Genomic DNA, 17125 nt, shown 5'->3' with positions numbered 1-17125 from the left:
CTTCACCCAAATCACAATTAAAAAAAAAAAAAAATCAGACTACAACGTCCTCAGACTAGCTATCTTTGTTGTGTTCCTTGTTTGGAGCATTGCCCAGCCCCATACCAAAATGGCTGCAATGAGCAAGTGTTCCACATGTTACTGGGTAGTTTCTCCCAACTTCTGTGCTATCCTCTCCTGCTCCCTTCTGTCCCTCACTCTAGACTTACCCTGCCTCTCCAACATTTCAGCTACCATCCAGAGTTCTGAGATTTCAGTCTGTTCTTGTTTTTATCCATTGTTCTATGGAATAATTGCTGGGGGAGTAATAGAATCATCCACTCACTTTACCACCTTGCTCTGCCCTTTTTACTAGTTAGTGTTTGTCTCAGGGCTACATTCAAACTTTAGACTTGTGCTCGTTAGACATTCAATAACTTGTAATGCTTTCCCATCAATCTCTTCATTGACAGGGTATGTATCTACCTCAGAGCTCTTAAGATAATTAAATGAGTTAATAATGACAAAAAAGTTTAGACTACTGCTTCCACTTACTTAATGATTAGTAAACACTTAGCTACTATTATTACTCTTACTATCACTTGCTCTTATCAAACATGTAAGATAGTCATATTTAATATTGTTCAAAAAGCAAAACTCTACATTCTGTCAGTAACTAAGCAATATTCTGAAGAATATCAGCCAGGGACTCCTAGAGTTGTAGAGAACAGTGAAAGTGCTCAAATAATGCAGGCAGACTTTAGACTACACACAAGAAAATAAAAAAATGTTAATAAAATTATATCAGGTAACCCAGAAATATGGTTGAAACTCCTCCTAAAGAGAACTGACATGTACTCAGCTAGGCTAAGTATTTATTTCTTACTGGAACAGAAAATTTTAGTAGATATTATAGGCAGAATAATGATCTCCAAAGATGGTCTTGTCCTAATTCCGATAACTTGCAAATATATTAAATTACAGGGCAAAGGAGAATTCACGTTGCAGAAGGAATTAAGATTCCTAATTAAGATCCCTTAAAATAGGGAGATTATCTTGGATTATCCAGGTGGCCCAATGTAATCAAAAGGGTCCATGGAAGCGAAATAAGAAGAAGAGAACAAGAAAAATGGCAGTGTGAGAAGAATCTGGCCAGCCACTGCAGACTTTGAAGATGGAGAAAGAAGATCACGGCCCAAGAAATGAGGGCAGCTTCTAGAAGCTAGAAAAGGCAATGAAATGGATTCTCCCTTAGAGCTTTCAAAAATGAATGCAGCCCTGCTGACTCATTTATTTTAGTCTAATGAAACCTGTGTCAGATTTTTGACCCACTGAACTGTAAGATAATAAATTTATGTTGCATTAAATCACTGTTTGTGGTAATTTGTTACAGCAGTGATAGAAAACTAACACAATAGGTATCTTTCTACATTTTATTCACCAGAAATACAACTATGCCTCTATGTGAGATTCAATGAATTCTTCCATTAGTTTCAACACATTTTTATTAAAATTTCTTGAAATATTATGTTTAAATATTTAAATAAAATTAATATTAAATAAATTACAAAATTTAAGAAAGACATAAAGAAAGATTTTATAAATCATTTCCAATTGTCATAAAGATGATACAGGAGGGATAATGTTCCATTCTGTTATACATAATGTTGTCATGACCCAAAGCTGACTTGAAGGCAACTAACAACAACAAAAAATTGAAAAAACGTGTGGCCAAAGAGGTCAAAGGAAATTTTAGATGAAAAATATTTTAATGATTTCCATTGAAACTTAAGTTCATTAAAAGCAGGTCCTACATATGTCTTGTCCATTTTTATCTTAGTACTTAGCAGGGTGGCTGAAACTTAAAACTTTTATACTTATAAAGTAGTGGATGTATAGGTAATAAATTATGTTTTCTCTTAATATATGCTATGAAGGGGATTTAGACGTCAAATTTAAAGAGAAGAGATGGGGGTGCATCCAGATACTATAATCATTCCAGGGCAATAGTCAGTTTTCCTAATTCCCACAACTCAGGATCCCTTCTAAGTCATAAAATGCATGTGCAAGTTGAGACTCCCACACGAGCTCATATTCATAGATGCAATATGGCCAGAGGAAAGAAGCTGATCTGATAGTTCTCTGATCAGTATTGTATAAGACTTGTCTGTAATCCTTGATAATCTATCTATCATCAGCTAGATTACTGGTTTTGCACCCAAAACTGGTTTATAAGATGATTTGCCCACCTGAATTTACACTTCAACTCTTCAATTCCTCCACTTTCCCATCTTTCCTATTTGAGCTTCAACCCTGGTGATCTGCCACCTGCCTTCTCAGCATCATGCCTTCAGCCAAATCCAGATACAATTCTTTACTTTCACTTGTCCTTTCTTCCTTCAACTTTTAGTAGGGAAAAGTGAGGATTATTCAGGGAAATACTGGCCAATCACGTAAACGTAGCTCAATATACTTGTCCTTAGTGACCTTGAGCTACATCAATAGGCAGTAGGTTCTCAATATTCCAGACATGTTCTGAAAGCTCACCTGTAGCCAAGGCAAATCTGAGGCTGTGCAAAGGCAGCAGATGGCTGTGTGTTTTCCAGGTGCACTAGGTGCCACTGTAGGCAAAACCATAAAGACAGAATTCGTCTTTGAAACCTTTCAATCTCTGCTTTGTGTTTTTCATTTGCTTTCTAGTGCTCCTTTGACTATGCAAAAAATATCTACCTAGAGCTTCTCAAATTACCCTTCCTTTGCCTTGTGATTAGTCAAGAAACTCTTTATCTCAAAGAATGATAGCTTTCTGGTAAGTCTTAACCCAGTTAATACCAAGAGCACTAAGTTGTTCAGTATGTTGAACTCTTTCTTCTATGGCATTTTGCTTTTCAAAAGTACTTATTAGTCTCAATGATTTAATGGAATTTTAAACTAGTAGAATGCTTGAGAGAATGTTTTGACCAGAGAATCACTTTTCTTTTAGCTGATTTTACAAAATAAATTATATTGAACAAAAGTATTCCATTAGCCCCAACCCCACTACTTCCTCCTCTCTATTAGTGACTCCAAACTCCACCTACATATACAATAGACATTTCTCAATTTTGGGGAAAAAAATGTAGGTTTGATTGCACCACAACTATCACATAAATCCTTCAACATAGTGGGCCTATGTCCTCTAAATTCATTGTTATGATAGATTCCACTTTAATTGCTTGCCTGGATAATAAGGAAACAAACGATATGGATTTAGGGGTAATAGAATGTACACATAATGTTTATCTTAACAATTGGCGGACTCCTAGTTGGCAAGTCTTTTCTAAGTTTCTGACTAGCTGAACAGCCACCATAAACCGATTTAAGAGATTGACTCTACAGGACCTTTGCTTCTTTATTTTTCTGCTGACCATTTAATTACTCACTAGTATTTCCATTAGAAGGCTAGAACAATAAGGGATGAACAATAAACTAAAAATCAATGTTTAGAGAGCTTTCTCACACCTCCAGTATGTTGACTGTGTAGAACGTTAAAATTCAAGCCAAATGCTATTTGAGTGATTTTCAGAGGATACATTCATCTATGTCTTTTGAAAACAATGATCCAGCAAGTGAATTCTGTGCAAATAACCTCTCTGTGATTTTTTTTTTAAAGTAAGACTTCTGAAATCAGCATTGGCCTCATGTCTAACTTTTAGTAACTCATTAGGTAATATAAACAAAAAAAACCCAGCAATTTTTATATCAATTTGGCATCTGGATAAGGCTGTTATTCATACATTCATCTCAATACTGAGTTCACTATGCACTGACACACTGTTTGATATTGGAATCAGTTGAGGAACTCTTACCCTATTGCATCTATTCTTTATTTTACTTTTATCTGACATTTTCTTATGGATTTATGTTGGTTAGGAATGTTTAACAATAATGATAATGGCTTCTTACAGATACTAATATACTAGTGAAAGAGAAAATTAGTTAAAAAACACACATACCGAACTCACTGCCTTTGAGTTGGTTCTGACTCATAGTGACCCCTCCTTGGGTTTCCGAAGCAGTGTGTCTATGGAAGTAGATTTTCCAGTCTTCCTTCTGAGGGGTGGCTAGTGGGTTTGAACTTCCAGCCTTCTGGTTAGCAGTCAAATGCCTTAGGCACTACACCACCAGAGCTCCTTATATTTATTCCTATCTTTCTAATGGTAGGCAGAAAAAAAAAAAAAATGACATATATACACATAAACAAACTTGTCTGTCAGTTTGTCATACTGTAGTGGCTTGCGTGTTGCTGTGAAGCTGGAGGCTACACCACTGGTATTTCAAATACCAGCAGGATCACCAATGGTGGACAGGTTACAGTGGAGCTTCCAGACTAAGACAAATTCAGAAGAAGAAGGAGCCATCCACTTCTCAAGGAATTGGCTAGTGAAAAACCTTATGAATATCAGTGAAACACTGTCTGATATATTACTGGAAAACTTCATGAATACCCTGAAACAATGTCCAATATAGTGCCAGAAGAGGAGCCCTTCAGGTCAGAATGCACTCAAAATATGACTGGAGAAGAGCTGCCTCTTCAAAGTAGAGTTGACCTTAATGATGTGGATGGAGTAAAGCTTTTGAAACATCCATTGCTGATGTGGCATGACCCGAAATGAGAAGAAACAGCTGCAAATATCCATTAATAATTGGAACATGGAATGTATGAAGTATGAATATAGGAGAATTGGAAATTGTCAAAAATGAAATGGAATACATAAAGATCTATATCCTAGGCATTAGTGAGCTGAAATGGACCAGTTTTGTCCATTTTGAATCAGACAAACATATGATCCACTATGCTGGGAATGGCAAATTGAAGAGGAATGGCATGGCATTCATCATCACAAAGAATGTTTCAAGATCTATCCTGAAGTACAATGCTGTCAGCAATAGGATAATATTCATATGCCTACAAGGAAGACCATTTAATACTATTATTATTCAAATTTATGCACCAATCACCAATCCCAAAGATGAGGAAATATGCAATCAAGATGGATTGATTATCACTGGTGATTGGAATGCAAAAGTTAGAAAGAAAGAAGAATCACCAGTAGTTGGAAAATATGGCCTTGGTGATAGAAATAATGCTGGAGAACGTATGATAGAATTTTTCAAGACCAACAACTTATTAATTGCTAGTACCTTTTTTTCAACAGCATAAATGGTGGCTATACACGTGGACTTTGCCAGATGGAGGACACAGGAATCAGACTGACTACACCTGTGGAAAGACGTGATGGGGAGGCTCAATATTTTCAGCCAAAACAAGGCCAGGAGCTGACTGTTGAACAGATCATCACCTGCTCGTATGCAAGTTCAAGCTGAAGCTAAAGACAATTAAAAGAAGCCCATGAGAGCCAAAATATGACCTTTATTATATCCCCCCTGTATTTAGAGACCACCAAAAAAGATGGATTTGATGCTTTCCACACCAATGACTGAAAACCAGACAAACTGTGGGATGACATCAAGAACATCATCCATGAAGAAAGCAAAAGGTCATTAAAAAGACAGGATAGGAAGAAAAGACAAAAATGGATGTCAGAAGAGACTCTGAGACTTGTCCTTGAATGGGGAGTAGCTAAAGCAAATGGAAGAAATGACAAGATAAAAGAGTTGAACAGAAGATTTCAAATAGCAGCTCAAGAAAACAAAGTCAATTATTATAATAAAATGTGCAAAGACTTGTAGTTAGAAAACCAAAAGGGAAGAACACGTTTGGCATTTCTCAAGCTGAAAGAACTGAAAAAAATTCAAGCCTCGAGTTGCAATATTGAAAGATTCTATGGGTAAAATATTGAACAATGTAGGAAACATCAAAAGAAGATGGAAGGAATACAACGAGTCACTGTACCAAAAAGAATTGGTTGATGTTCATCCATTTCAGGATGTGGCATATGATCAAGAACCAATGGAAGTGAAGGAGGAAGTCAAAACTGCACTGAAGGAATTGATGAAAAACAAGGCTCCAGGAATTGAAGGTATTACAACTGAGATGTTTCAACACATGGACACCCAGCTGTATGCAATCATTCATCTATGTCAAGAAATATGGAAGACAGCTACCTAGCCAACTGATTGGAAGAGATCCATATTTGTACCCATTACAAAGAAAGGTGATCCCACAGAATGTGGAAAGTATTGAACAATATCGTTAATATCACACACAAGTAAATTATCTACCGAAGATAATTCAAAAGTGGTTGCAGCAGTATATTGATAGAGAACTTCCAGAACTGCAAGCTGAATTCAGAAGAGAATGTGGAATGAGGGACATCATTACTGATGTCAGATGGTTCTTGGCTGAAAGCAAAGAATACCAGAAAGATATTTACTTATGTTTTATTGACTATGTAAAAGCATTCGATTGCATGGATCATAACAAATATAGATGACTTTGAGAAGAACTAAAATTCCAGAACACTTAATTGTGCTCCTAAGGAATCTATACACAGAGCAGGAGGCTGTTAGAACAGAACAAGGGGATACTGCATGGTTTAAAATCAGGAAGGGAGTGTCTCAGGGTTGTATCCTTTTACCATGCTTATTCAATCTGTATGCTGAGCAAATAATCCAAGAAGGTGGACTGTATGAAGAAGAGCATGGTGTCGGGATTGCAGGATGACTCATTAACAACCTGCAATATGCAGACAACACAACAATGCTTGCTAAAAGTGAGGATGACTTGAAACATTTATGGTGAAGATTAAAATCTACTGTGTGCAGTATGAATTACATCTCAATATAAAGAAGACGAAAATTCTCACAACTCGACCAATAAGCAGCATCATGATAAATGGAGATAAGATTGAAGTTGTCAAAGATTTCATATTACTTGGTTCCACAATCAGGACCAAGGGAAGCAGCAGTCAAGTCATCAGACAACATATTGCACTGGGCAAATCTGCTGCAAAAGACCTGTTTAAAGTGCTGAAGAGCAAAGATCTCTTCAAAGACTAAGATGTGCCCAACCCAAGCCATGGTATTTTCAATTGCCTCATATGCATGTGAGAGCCGGACAATGAATAAGGAAGTCAGAAGAGTTGATGCTTTTGAGTTGTGGTGTTGGCGAAGACTACTGAAAGTACCATGGACTGCCAGAAGTAACAAATCTGTGCTGGAAGAAGTGCAGCCAGGCCAGACTTTGTCTGACCTACTTTGGTCATGTTGTCAGAAGGGACCATTCCATGGACAAAGATATCATTCTGGATAAAGTGGAGGGTCAGTGAAAAAGGAGAAGGCCCTCAATGAGATGGATTGACACAATGGCTGCAACAAAGTAGTCAGGTGTAGTAAGGGTTGTGAGGCTGGCACAGGACCAGATAGTGTTTTGATCTTTTGTAGTTAGGGTTGTTATGAGTTGGAGGTGACTTGATGGCATCTAACCACAACAGCAATACATACACATACATATATATGGGTGTATGTTTGTGTACGTGTATATATATTAATAATAATAAAATGTGCAAGGACTTGCACATTTTATATATATATATATATAAACTTGTCTTAATATTGTGATTAATGCTATATGCTTCCTTCACACTAGCTCTCCCAATCTTTGGAACTACTACATTGCAGTAGAGATATATGGGCTTCCAGTAAGGCATTATAAAGAATATCATCCATTCATCTCTCCCTTGCAGAAATATTTTACTACTTTCATAATTACTTTGTCTAAATACTACAGTTACATTGTTGGTTTATAATCTTTAAAAGGAAGCTTCTCCTTACCTTCGTTTTTTTCTAACAAACACAAATTGGAAAAGATGTTAATAATCACGAAATCTACTCTTTTGCCCAAAGGAAGTAGTCCTGTCAGTTTTTATATTGTCTATTCCTGTGAAATGCTAACCAGAAGGCTGACGGTTCAAACCCACCAGCCACTCCTCGGAAGGAAGATGGGGCAATCTACTTCCATAGAGATACTGCCTCGGAAACCCAAGGAGGGGTCGCTATGAGTCAGGTCCGACTCAAAAGCACATAACAACAACCAACAACAGCATTCCTGTGTAATAAATTACTCCAAAAACTAGCAGGTTAAAACAATTATTACATATAATTTCTGAGGTTAAAGAATTTGGAAGCAGCTTAGTTGGATGGTTCTGACTCAGTATCTCTCATTAGGTTGCGTCAGGCTCTGTTAGGGATGCCACAATCCAAAGGTTCAATTGGGGCATAAGGATCCACTTTCAGGCTTGTTCACATGGCTGTTGGCAAAAGCTTCAGTTCGTCACCATATCAGTCTCCACATAAGATTACTTACAAGATGGAAGCTGGCTTCCCTCAGAGTGAGTGATCCAAGGGGGGGGAGAGAGAGAGAGAGAGAGAGAGAGAGAGATGAACCAAGACAGGTGATGCCATGTCTTTTACAACCTAATCTTGAATATGACATAATATTGCTTGTGTTGTATTATAGTAGGGAAACGTAAGTAGTAAAATGTGGGTCAAGACTACACCAGGGTGTGAATACCAGGAGGTGGGGATCATTGGAGGACATCTTGGAGGTTGGCTACACAGATGTTCATTCTACTTCGGACAGGAAGATTGCTACTTCAGATGGTGCTCATTCCATTTATGTACAAATTGTTAGACAAGCGTTTCTGAGGCCAAAATTTATCTTCATGATGACTGTTAGGGAAGAAAAAAAAAACTACACTTCATTAAGTTTTGATACCTTACATTTGTTCAATTATTGGAATATACAACTTCCAATTTAATTGTTATCTTAGGAACTTTTAGAAAGAAACAAACATGTCACTTTTAAAGAATTTTATTTTATTGAGAGGTTAAATATCAGTACTGTGGGAAAGAAGAAAAGGTCAACTATAGAGAAAGGATGATATGAACATAGGAGTAAATGCTTATTTGATGCTGAAGTAGGTTTTAGGTTAACAATTTCACTCACATTGACTCCAGTCCATCTCTCTCCCAATTGTAATACCAGATTAACTGCTAATTTTCTAGATTTACCAGTAAGAGTTCTGGGTCAGAGATACTCTAATTCCATATGACTGTAATTTTTTTCTATGTTATTTGTACCAAAATACAACAGATTTGTAAAAGTGCTGTTTTGAGAAGGAATAACTCTTGAACTTGAACCTAGGTTTTACTTTAAATATAATAAATCTCACTTGTGTGCTTCTTCCCTGAAATATATAGGAATTAATTTAAAAACAAACAAGCAAAAAAACACTGCCATTGAGTCGATTCCAACTCATAGAGACCTGATAGGAGAGAGTAGAACTGCCCCCATAGAGTTTCCAAGGCTGTAAATCTTCATGGAAGCAGACACCTCATCTTTCTCCCATGAAGCGGCTGGTGGGTTTGAAGTACCAACCTTTTGGTTAACAGCTGAATGCTTTCAACACTATACCACCAGAGTTCAAGTTACTAAGAAGTAACGTATTTAACACATTTTTGGCTTGTTCTACTGTAAATTTTTTAAAAAAATTATACAGTAGAGAGAGGAATGAAAAATAAGGCCTATGAAGTAAATAACAATGATTTTTAAAGAGCTATTTAGTTCGGTGCTAATTTATATACAACATTTTTCTTTCTAAGTGATTCACAGGTATTTGGAGACATTTTAAACAAGTGTTTTAGTAGTTCCCACAATAAATGTGTCAGATTGATAGTTTATAAAAAATTGTAAAATAAGAGTAGTCTTGTTCTTGTTAGATTCCGTCAAGTTGGCTCCAGCTCAGTGACTTTATGTGCAACAGAAGGAAACAATGCCCAGTCCTGTGCCATCCTCACAATCCTTACTGGGCTTGAGCCCATCGTCTCAACCACTGTATCAATTCATCTGGTTGAGTTTCTTCCCATTTTTCTCTGCCTCTCCACTTTACCAAGCATGATATCCTTCTCCCGGGACTGGGTCCCTTCTGACAACGTGACTAAAGTACGTGAGATGAAGTCTGACCATTCTTGTTTACAAGGAGCATTCCAGCTGTACTTTTTCCAGGATAGATTTGTTGGTTCTCCTGGTAGTCCATGGTATTTTCAGTATTCTTCACTAACACCACAATTCAAAGGCATCAGTTCTTTTTCCTTCTTCCTTACTCATTTTCCAGCTTTCAAATGCAAATGAGGGTATTGAAAATACTATGTCTTGGGTCACGTGCACCTTAGTCTTAAAAGTGGCATCTTTTGTCTTAAAAAGTTTAAAGAGGTCTTTTGCAGCAGATTTGTCCAGCACAATATGTTGTTTGGTTTCCTGACTTCTGCCTCCATGGACGTTAATTGTCAATCCAAGTAAAATGAAATCCCTGATAACTTCCATTTATTTTAGTGTTGCTCATTGATCCAGTTGGAAGGATTTTTGTGTTATGTTGAAGTATCATCCGTACACAAGGCTGTAGTCTTTTTTTTTTTTTTTTTAATGTTTTTTGGTGAGTTGGGTGAAATTTTACAGAGCAGATTAGTTTCACATTCTGTAGTTCATATATACATTTTGTTTTGTGATATTGGTTACATTCCCCACAGTGTAACATCTCACCTCCTACTTCCTCTCTATGGTTACCCTTTTCCTGTGTCCTTCCAGTCTATGCATTCATGTCTCCCTACATTTTTTCCAGTGCAAATACTGCCCTCTGGATCTCACATGGCTGATTGTTCCAAGGAGTGTATCCCCCTGGTGCAAGTTTTCAGCTCATAGTCCTGTCTATTGTTTGGCTGAGAGTTAACCCAAGGGAGCAAGATAAATTCCAGGCCCAAAGAGTTACTTGTAGCCATAGTCTTGGGTATTTCACCAATCTCTATCAGACCAATAAGCCTGATTTTTTTCTGATTTTGAGTTTTGTTCCACATTCTTCCTCCATTCTATACAGTATGCCCAATTTTTATCCCTTTCCTAGTGGTTGACATTGGCAGCCAGGCACCATCTAGTTCTTCTGGTCTTGGGTTCATATATGTTGAGGTTCTCATGGCACATTAGTCCTTTGGACTGTTTCCATGTGTCTTTGATGTTCTTCACTCTTCTTTGCTGCAGTCAAGGAGAGACCAATAGTTGCCATAAAGATGTCCACTTGCAAGCTTTTAAGATCCCAATTGAAGTAAGATGTAGAACAATATTTTTGTATACCATGTTGTGCCAGTTGAGTTTGATGAGCCCTGAGACTATGGTTCCCAGCCTGCAGGCCCACTGACCTACATGCTCCAAGTGCTTATTTGTGGCTAAAAAGTTATTCTAACTTTGCCTTTTGTTAAGTTTAAACTGCATATGGACATTTTTATAGCACATACCAATACCTATGTAGGAATATTGTCTGCCAAACCTTTCTATGGTTGTGAGTATATTCCCATTTGAAGGCTATAGTCTTTGGTTTACCAGTAAGTGCTTCAAGTCATCTTCACTTTCAGAAAGCAAGACTGTGTCATTGTATATTGAAAATTGTTAATGAGTCTTCCTCTTATTCCGATGCCACATTCTTCACATAGTGCAACTTTTCAGATTATTTGCTCACCATGCAGATTGATTAAGTATGGTGAAAGGATACAACCGTGATGCACACCTTTACTAATTTAAAATCACTCAGTATCCCTTTGTTCTGTTCGAATGACTCTCTTGGTCTATGTACAGGTTCCTGAGCATAATTAAGTGCTCTGGAATTCCCATTCTTCATAATGTTATCCATAATTTATTATGATTCACATAGTTGAATGCCTTTGCACAGTCAATAAAACACAGTAAACATCTTTCTGTTATTCTTTCCTTTCAGCCAATATCTATCTAACATCAACAATGATATCCTTCATTCCACATCCTCTTCTAAATCCAGCTTAAATTTCTGGCAGTTCCCTGTAGATGTAATGGTATAAGCATTTTTTAATTAACCTCAGCAAAATTTTACTTTTGTGTTGTATTAATGACATTGTTTGATAATTTCTGCATTCTGTGGGATCACCCTTCTTTGCAATGGGCACAAATATGGATCACTTCCAGTCAGTTGGCCAGGTAGCCATCTTCCAAATTTCTTGGCATAAATGAGTGAGTGCCTCCAGCACGGCATCTGCTTGTTGAAACATCTCTGTGGATACTTAGTCAATTCCTGAAGGCTTGTTTTTCACCACTTCTTTCAGTGTGGCATGGACTTCTTTCTTCTATTGAGACAATGGAAGGAATACATAGAGTCACTGTACCAAAAGGAATTTGGTCAACATTGAATTATTTCTGGAAGCAGCATATGATCAAGAACCAATGGTATTGAAGAAAGAAATCCAAGAGTAGTCCTAGTGAATATTAACTATGTCATAATATTAGGAGATCCTTTTTATAAATACAGTGCTACTTATTGAATTTCTACCGAATTCTAGTGAGATATCATAGTAACTATACACAAGAAATGCCAGTTTGATCTTTCTACATATTTATTTAATTTTCCATGATATCAAGTATAATGTTGACTCTAAGTAGAAATAAAAATCTCCTTAAGAAAAATATAATAGCACTATTAATATTCTAACATTTTACTTTCACCCAGAAATAAAAGCCAAAAGAAAGGCACATGGAAAATGGTAAGTGATTAGTCTCATTATTGACTATCACAGGCATTCTATAAATACATTCTCTTTTTAGAATGTTAGATTTTACAATGAGAGCTACTTAGGAAACTTGACCTCTGAAATAATTTTATCTTCAACTTCTACCTGTCTATTTTAAATTGTTTGTAATATCCTCTCTAGCTCTTCTGTAGAAATGGCCTCACTATTGCACTATGTTTCATTTTAGCAAGCTAATGATTGTAATACAAACTCATGCAATCTATGATTAAATCCTTTACATTTTATAGTAGAACTATTTTAACTGCTCTGAACCTTTGTGTTAAATTTTAGTTTCAGAAAAAATGGTCAAAGTTTCTCTCGCTAGAGTAACCAGATCATTCTAGCTCTTACTCTCTGGGAAAATCATGTCACCAATGATGCAGACTGCTACCCTGTTCACAGTATCATTACTGAAGGAATATTACAGGGCAGATTTGTTAACAAGGAGCAAATCTTAGCTAGGTTGTTTTGTAATGACTTTATTTCATGTTGTTCTCTTCACAAAAGCAGTTGCTGTCAGGTTGATTATGACTCATGGTAACACCATGTGTATCACCATCAACTGTGCACCATAGTGTTTTCAGTGATGATTTTTCAGAAGTAGATAACCAAGCCTTTCTTCTAAGGTAGACTCAAACCTCGAACCTTTCCATTAGCAGCTGAGCTCATTAACGACGTGCACCACCTAGAGACTCACCCTCTTTGCAGCTATAGTCTATTTAAAATAAGATGCACAGCAAAGCCTCACTGTGTTTGTCTGGAGACACCCTTGTTAGCCAGGGACCTTTCCCCTCATTGGTGTCAGCCAGTTTCCACCATGTTGGAGGGGTATAAGATAGTATACATCAAATGATCTGTTAATTTACAACTTGATAATTAGTTTCATGATAATTAACGTTCTGCTAAAATGGAATATTTTTGTGGTTTCCTCACAAAAGTAACAATTTTTAAATATTTGAAATATGTTTTTCTTTTTTTTTTTTTTTTAATTGTGATTTGGAAGCAAATTCACTTTCCATACAGCAGTTTACATACACTTTGTCTCATGACATTGACCACAGTTTACCACAATGCAACAGCTCCCCTCCCACTTCCTCCCCATAGTTACCTCTTCCCAGTGTCCATCCCTCCATGCACTCCTGAAAATATGTTTTTCTTAAAAGAGCTTTTCTTGAAAAAGAAAGACATTTAAAAAACACTACATGACAGAAAAAGAATTGCTATTTTTCCTTTACAATAAAAGAAATATCTTGTAGGCTATTTATTATATTTCAAAAATGGAAATTCCTAACCCTCGTACTGCCCTTCCCCACCTCCCCACCCCCAAAAATACTAAGCTTCCAAACCCTTTGACAAGTATTCTATGGCTGTTACCAGCAGGTTTCATTATTTAGTAATCACACTTGCTATTTTGTAAACTCATTTTCCAAAAGTAAAGTTCCAAGAACAATTTGCTATGCACTTTGTGTGGGCATGAACTGGTTCTCAGATGTTGACTTTTACCTTAAGTAGTTTTCATGGTGAATAATATTCCTTATTCACCACGTCCTTTTATTGTTTGGTTCTATCACCCTAATATTTATGAAATAACAGTTTTCAGGAGGGCATTTCCTTTCCTGTAGATTATTTTCTACAGCATGTCAGAACCAGCTTCCTCCTGACTCATTCCACAACGTAAAAAGGTCAGCTGACTCAAAACTCTCATCTAAAACCGGGGGCATTCCTGATTTAGAAAGTGGACTGGGACCCTTGGGGTATAGAAACATTTTTATACATTTGGAACAGTGTTTTTCAAAGGTGGCTGCACATTAGAATCATTTGGGAAGATTTTACAAAGAACTTATGACCAAGACCCATCCCTAGGGATTCTGATTTAATTGATATGGGGTGAGACCCAGAATCCAATATGTTTAAAGTATCCTAGGTGCTTCTAATGTGCTGCCACTGTTGAAAACCTCTAGGTTAGAAAAATTTTACAAAGATGATTTTTACCATGGTGATACTGTCACTTATAACACTCCATAATTTCATATATATGAATTAATAGAAAATAATGCAGCTCTAGAGAAGCACATAATTTGTCTGTTATTGTTTGGGAACAATTATTATAAATTAAAGAATTCTCCAGATAATAGAAGTTTAGCCTAGCAATGTTGAACAAAATAATTGGCCAACTTTATTGGAGATCTTTCTAATATTACATAATTCTTTGCTTTAAATAAAATATACATATATATACATATGTGTGTGTGTGTGTGTGTATAATTTAACTTTTTCTTGATGGTTCAATATTATCATTGCAGATCTGTGTTCATAATGTCTTATCTTTGTAATATTTAAGACCCCGCACTACATGGTTTTAGAATTTTGAATACTGGAGGGATTATGTTTCTTATCCATTAGTCTTAATTATTATTTCTTAGTGTTCAACTGTCTGAAATAATTTAATATAACTTGGGGAGAACTTAACACTTGAGAAATTAGATGATCATGTGTATTAATTTAGTACTCTTGATGACACATACAATTTATGTCCAGTAGATTTTATTGTGACAACATAAAAATGCCTGTTGTCCTACAGAAGAAAGTATACGGTCACGGTGACCCATTTTCCCTTGTATTTCAACCATTTTTCCTTTCATGACTATACATAGAACAATTTAGTTGGCAGAAATTTGACTTCTTGTTAAATGTGATATTCTCCTATTAAAAATCTAAATTGTTTAGAAAAATCCCCTTGTTCTGAATTAGAGAAGGCTAGAAGTTTCAGAGAGTGTAGAAATGTCCCTGAATATGAGTTGAAGTGTTGATATCCTCACAGAATGTACACTAATCCTAAGCAGGAATCACCTCACCTTTATGAGGGGCCAAAGGATTTTCAGTTGTTTGCAAAATGATCCAACGAAGTCAAATAGCCAGATACCTAAAGACTGAGAATATATGTACTCCAGAGATTACATTTCATAAAAGATATTAACTCAAAAATTCTCTTAACCAGAGGTATCAGTGTTAGTGAAAAAAAAAAAAAAACTAAATGCAATTACTAAGTTTCTGTCTATGCTGAGCTCAGTATATTAAACTGATATGCTCTGTGCTATAACTTCTAATTATGATCTTGTTTCAAATCAGAGTAGCTAATTTGTAGTTTGGAAAAACATAGAGTCAACAGATTGGATTGCATAATCTCTTTACTATTAGTGTTTAGGTTTACTCTCTTGCCCAAACAGGAGCACTGGTGGCATAGAGTCTAAGGCACTTGACTGCTAACTAGAGGGCTGGTGGTTCAAACCCACCAGCCACTCCTCATAAGGAAGATTGGGCAATCTACTTGATACCATCTTGGAAACCCAAAGAGGGGTCACTATGAGTTGGATTTGACTCAAGGACAGGGAGTTTGGTTTTGGTTTGTGCAGTGTAGTAAATTACTTAGTATGGCTTTTCTACCCATAAGTCATTGTATACTCAGTGGTGGAATGAGCAACTGAGGAGCTCCTGATTGTAAATGCTATCTACCTGGGCTTTTCTGTTGAGCGAGGCACAATGCAATGTTATGGGAGGCTCTCTCTCAGGTGCTTAGAGTTCTGATGCTATGATTGGCTAGTTTGACTACCCTGCCGGGCTCAAAAGGAGGCCTCCTAGAGGCAGAACTCTCTCTGACTGCTGGTTGAGGAAGACGTGCTGCTGAAAGAGACACGGGCTCCTGAGACACACGTTGCTGGGAAAGAGACGCAAGAGACACACATTGCTGAGTGAGACACCGAGGGACCAGCACTGCTGGAAAAGAGACTGTGAGAGACTGTTGGCTGAGGGATGGTGGGCTGGGAGACTGAGTATTTTCCCTGAACTTGAATTGTAGCCTGTGGTGCTTCCCTAATAAACCCGATAATCTGTGAGCTCTGTGTGGCCACTGCAGCGAATTTTCGAACCCAGGAGAGAGGTGGTGATGCTTTGGGAGGAACGGTTGGTGAAAGGGCTGGAGGCAGGCAGCATGTCTGGCCTTGCAGTAATAAGCCTTGGGTTACTGCTGGTAATCCTGTCTTCCTCTTGTGGGATTAAAGGAGGTCAGAACATGTGGCCTCCTTGCCCTTTTTGCAGTTTGGTATTTCCCAAACACTGCAGTAAATAACAGCTGTGTGAGTAGACAAATCAAACTGCTATATGCAATATATATATATATATATATATATATATATATATATAACCTAAAATTCCATGAAATTCATCCTTCCTTGGATTTCATATTAGGGTTTCATGATCTGTGCTGAGCATATTTCAATTTTATGAATGTATAGTATGGTAAACTAAAAAAACCAAACTCACTGCCATGGAGTCAGATTCGACTCATAGTGACCCCTCCTTGGGTTTATGAGGTGATATCACTACAGAAGGAGATGGCCAAATCTGCCTTCTGAGGAGTGGCTGGTGGGTTTGAACAACCAGCCTTCTGGTTAGCAATCAAATGCCTTAGGCACTAGGCCACCAGAGCTCCTAATACTGTGGTAGAATAGTATTAATAGTATCAAATGATTTGTGTGTGTGTGTGTGTATATATATGTTG

This window comes from Orycteropus afer, unplaced genomic scaffold (genome assembly GCF_000298275.1).
Source record: "Orycteropus afer afer isolate SDZICR_OR568_19922 unplaced genomic scaffold, OryAfe1.0 scaffold00028, whole genome shotgun sequence".
NCBI lineage: Eukaryota > Metazoa > Chordata > Mammalia > Tubulidentata > Orycteropodidae > Orycteropus > Orycteropus afer.
Note: the sequence above shows the minus strand (reverse complement) of the source record.